Genomic DNA, 5,493 nt, shown 5'->3' with positions numbered 1-5,493 from the left:
AACAAATACCCCTATCACTCAATACTAGTGCTCCACTTTCTAGAATTGATTCACCAGTTTCACGGTCCTTTGATACATAAGTAGTCAAACCAACTGCAGAACTTCCATGAACACTTGTCTAAATACCTCGAGGAGCCAACTTATGCACATACCCAAGTAGTATGTTTTTTTACATTGAGTGGGTAAGGATTTTTGGGGAAGAAAATTTGTATCATCTCTCATGGAGTTCATAGGCATACATCTCCTTCATGAGATTGCCTAACTTGTATGGGCTCAGGCATACAACTATCTCTTTCACATAGTTTGCCCAAATATTTTATGGTTCTTATATTTTTTTTATGTCAATTTTTTTCATCAGATTGTAGAACCATGCTTTGCATTCCTTTCAACTTCAACATTTTGTTGCAAGAGAAAGTACCCAACGATGTACAACAGAGCATAATGCTCAAAGCATATTAAAACAATTTGTCATAGCACTAAAACATAAGTATTATGAAATATACCATTACTAATTATCATATGGGTGATGTACCATCCTTAAAATTTCTTGAGGTTCTCTTAACATTGTTTTTGTGGATTGTAACAAACCCCTCACTCACAAGGTTTCCAAATGCATTACGAATATCATTGAGGTTGACTTCCTTGGATCCTTGTTTGTGAATTTCCTCTAGTAACTCTATTATATGTGTTGATGGTCCCCATGCCTACATATTTTCCATGATAAGAATCCTAACTGATGAAACAAGATCGGCTCATCTTATTCTTTCACTGGTTGAAATTCCCATAGTAATGAGATCCATGTCAATGGTCACAGTTGAATGATCGGTGGCTGATTGTTGAAGTGCAACTTCAAGTAGGTGGAATGATTCTACCATATCACACCTTTTGACCCACTCAAAGAATCAAATGTAGGCTAGTGCTTCACTAATTCTTATCAACCTTTCAATTTGACAAGGTGTTGTTGTGATAACCTTTTTGCTCCTGCTAGGAAAGTTGCCCTTCCTACACATTTCAATATAACCACGAATCAGATCCTCTGCAGCCTCATCAGATATTTTAGGATGTATATGTTGTCTTGCATAAGTGATATATGAAGTGAGGGTTGAGAGGTCCAGTGCATCCAGTGTTTGGTCCTTAGGCTCATCATAATGCAATGCAACAAGATGCCTTGCAAGGCACCGATCTATTTGTTCATCAGATTTATCAAGCACTAGGTAGATCAGATCAAACCTGGAGAGAAATGTTGGAGGATGTTGGATATTATCAATAACTGAAAGTCTAGGGTTGTAGCATGAACTGCTAGGATTGGCACAAGATAAAATTGATATCCTTGCATTAAGAGGTTCTATAATCCTAGCCTTTGCAATTGACACTATTTTTTGTTCTCTAAAATTCTGTAACATGCTACGAGCATTATATGACATCTTGTCAAACTTGTCTATGAAACAAATACTCCTATCAATCAATACCAGTGCTCCACTTTCTAGAATTGTTTCACCAGTTTCAGGGTCATTTGATACATAAGCAGTAAAAACAACTACAAAACTTCCATGACCACTTGAATAATGTTGGCATTGCACTCTCTAATGAGAATTGAAGGTGTTGTCATTGATGACAACTTATCGGCAACCCTGTGGATATCTTCAGGCATCGACACCGACAGTGACAATAATGTTTAACGGCATCTCAGCCGACAAGATTTTGATTATTGTATTTTGTATTTAATTGTAATATCTTTTTGTAAGCTGACATGGCATATTGTAATAAGACTCATATATAAGTATGAGATCTTGTAGATCATTTTGAGATACATGATGGAGGAGAGATATGATGGATATGTAGAGTGAATATTAAGGCAGATTTTGTACAAGGGTTTATGGTTATTGTATGAGCTTAAACCAGTACTGAACCAAGCATAGCAGATGCTTTTTTGTAGCAGTACATTATATTGGATTCTCATAAGCCATTTTGTAAGTTAGTGAGACTTCCTTTTGTAATTGAGCACTGAGCTCTAGGTAGTTGGCCTTCCTACATGTGCAAGCCCCTCTTATAAGTAATATCCATTCATTGGCCAGTGAGTGAATATTGTCGGTCACAAATCCCACCGAGGTTTTTCCCACACTGGTTTTCCTCGTTAAACATCTTGTGTTATAGTGTGCTTTCTATGTTGTCTTTACTGTTCTTATTTACTGCATTAATTCTTGTTTACCGGTACATTGTTTTGGAATACAAAATACTTAATAAGGTTAAAGAATCTACTAACTGGTTAGATACCGATTCACCCCCCTCTCAGTATCTTTGGGACTATCATCAATCCTAACAATTGGTATCAGATCTTGGTCCTCTATTTTCAAAATCCTAATAGCTTGAGGAAGATTTTGACACCAGTACAGATGGAAAACTTAAGAAAGCAATTAGAAGGAGCTCTTGCAGACTTTGATGCAAAAAAGTTGAAGAATATCAAACTTGAAGATGATCTAAGGACTGCACAGGAATTCATTCAAGGACTTCAGGAGAATCTCACTATTGCTAGAAACAGAAGAAGAGAACTTCATGAGAAGATGTAGAATGATGATGATGATGAAAAGGAAACTCTTAATGATCTTGTAAGCAAGATGAGACAAGAAAACATGACCTTGAGGAATGAAATGCAAGACATGACTATGAGATTTTGTAAAGAAATTGAAGACATAAAGAAGAATGAAGATGACTTGACTAGGAGACTCAATGATGCTAGAAATAAAAATCTAAGACTCAGTCATGAAAATGATATGTTAAAGAGATTCACATGGAACATGATAAAACTATACTTATGAGGTAGAAGGAATTTTTGGAAAAAAAGTTGGCTACTGCAAATCAACATAAAGAGAAATTCAAGAAAAGTTCAGAAGAACTTGATGGTATGCTGAAAAGTCAGAAACCTAATGGAGATACTAATGGACTTGGATTTGAAGTTGGTGAAAGATCTGGTACTGCAAACAATCATGATCACACTAAACCGGTAAGACAACCTAATACCTACAAATTTAATGGGAAATACTTTAACTGTAACAAGTATGGTCATAGAGAAAATCAGTGTAGATCTAGAAACAATCAGAACATTAATGCACCCATTGATCAATGTTCCAAATGCAACAAAATTGGTCATAATTCAAAAAACTATAGAATGAATGTAAGATGTTATGTTTGTGGAATATTTGGGCACTTATCTAATCAATGTAAAACACAAACCAGCATAGGATATGGAAAGGCTATTCAGAAAAACAATGTGACTTGTAATGCTTGTAACAAGATTGGACATATTGCAAAATTTTGTAGAAGCAAGACTTCACCGACAAATAATAAAGGATCCATCTTGAAAGGCAAAGAGAAGGTTGATGACGTAAAGAAAGAATTTTCAAGACAATAGATTAGAAAGAGAGATCAGAATGTTGATGAGACTATTCCTTCACCGGTAGAATAGAGTATTACTCCATCGGTAGGAGACTCTTCATCCAACAGAAAAGTAACCCTTGGGGGTATTCTAGAAAGTTGAAAATCATGCAAGTTTACCCTTGGTTTATGGTGAGAAGATGAACTTCTTCTTTATCGGCAGATGTGTTAAGTTTCACTTAATCGATGAGAATTTATTGTGGATGTTGGAGGAAAAGACATTATAAATCAGTGATTTTCCCTCTTTTTCATTCACCGAGTATTCAAACTTCCTAAGAGTGCAAAAACCCAATCAAAGGCATCCTTAGCGAGAATTGAAGCAAGTTATTTCAAGCACCCAAACCTATCAGGAAGATTAGGGTATTTATCAATGGCTTTCTCCTCTGCTCTAGAATTCATTGTAAACCCTACTGTTATAGAGGTAGTTAAACGCCCTAGGCCTATTTTCAAGATTATCCTCGAGGTAGCAAAAAAGGATGATACCCTAGGTGCTTTTTCAAAAATCCCTAAAGGAGTTGCACATGCAGAAGACCCCAGAATTTACACACATTACCACATTGAGGTATTAGGTTCAGAGGAAATCATAAAAATGTATAAAAATGTTATCTCTGATGAAAGTGGAATTGTGAAACCCGAACATAAGGTTATTGAAATTGTAGGTTTTATGGAAATCCTTGACATCCCAAAATTTCCTAAGGAAGTAGTAAGGATTGTGCTTAGTAGAGTTCATGGTGAATTCTTTTGGCTAGACCTTGTTTGTAAAATCACTAAGGAAGCAATTAGGGCAGTGACTGGCTTACCCTCCATCGGTATCAAGCCAAATAAAACTAAAAAGGTTCCTAATAATATAGTGATGACTTTAACAGGAGAAACCTATGATAGCAGATCCCTGAGAGTTAATGATGTAAAAGACATAAATGTTAGATTCATAAGTATGATCTTAGGATACAAAACCACACATGCAAACCGACTGAACTCAGTTTCCAGTCTATGTATTAAAAGTGCACATGATATGGTCAACAGTGATGCTAAGATAGATGTATGTGAGTGGTTGAAGGATGAATTGATTGACAACCTGAAGAAAATCAAAGGAGATAAGAAAGGTACTTTCCATTTTGGCAATCTTCTTATATGCTTAATGCTATATCTTACAAAAGAGGTTCCCGGTATAGGCAAGAAAGACTTTGGTTATGATATATCGCTAGGCTAACAGCTGTCTGATATCTTCACTGGTATGGGGACAGATAAGGATAACAACATCACTGATTATTTCCAAGCATATAAAGAAAAAATGAAAACAAGGGAAAGGTTACCACAAAGCATTGTAGATAAATATGAGAAGGAAATATGTTTTGTAATCAAGAAGGATGAGATATGGATGGAGGCAGTTCTTCCTAGAATTGTATGGGTGACAGAAATGGGATATGAAGCTAGTGCAAACATAATTGAAATGTATGCCAAAGCCCTATTAGTAGCCCCTAGAGAACCAGAAGAAAAGGTTTTTGGTAGTGCAGAATCAATAGAAAGTGGTGTACAAAATTTGAAAAAAAGGAAGAGGAGAAAAATACATAAGGGGTGAATCCAAGCAGGTCAAAGAAATAAAGGAAAACATAATGAATATCACTGGTATCAAGGAAAGTGACTTAGAAGTATTACAACCGGAGGCACATCTCTCACCGGTTGGTACATCCTCTGATAGTGAAATTCTTGTTGTTTAGAAGAGTTGATGAGAAGAGAAAACCCTCACCAGTACCCTCACCTCCTTCCAAGAAAACAAGGACAACAAGGCAAAAACAACAAGCTGTGAGGCCACTAGCTAAGAAGTTGACACCTAAAAGGAGAAAGAAAAAACAAGTCATACCACCATTGGACAACTTGTTGAATGAAATAATAGATGATGGTAATTTATCCAATGTAAGAAAATTGTATGATACATTTACCAATGAGGAAAAAGAAAGTATAGAGAATACCATCATTCTACACCTTGACATATATAAGAAAGTCTTAATAGAAGTTGTAGATGATTTGCCTAGTGATTTATATAGGTAGCTAGATGCTAAG

General features: G+C 35.8%; 1 pseudogene; it reads right to left on the bottom strand.

Annotated features, from left to right (window-relative positions):
* Positions 1-515: 515 nt before the first annotated feature.
* On the bottom strand, positions 516-1,685 carry LOC131873956 (DNA replication licensing factor MCM4-like; annotated as a pseudogene).
* Positions 1,686-5,493: the final 3,808 nt, after the last annotated feature.

Source organism: Cryptomeria japonica, chromosome 3 (genome assembly GCF_030272615.1).
Source record: "Cryptomeria japonica chromosome 3, Sugi_1.0, whole genome shotgun sequence".
Taxonomy (NCBI): Eukaryota; Viridiplantae; Streptophyta; class Pinopsida; order Cupressales; family Cupressaceae; genus Cryptomeria; species Cryptomeria japonica.
This window is presented reverse-complemented; position numbering and strand designations above follow the sequence as displayed.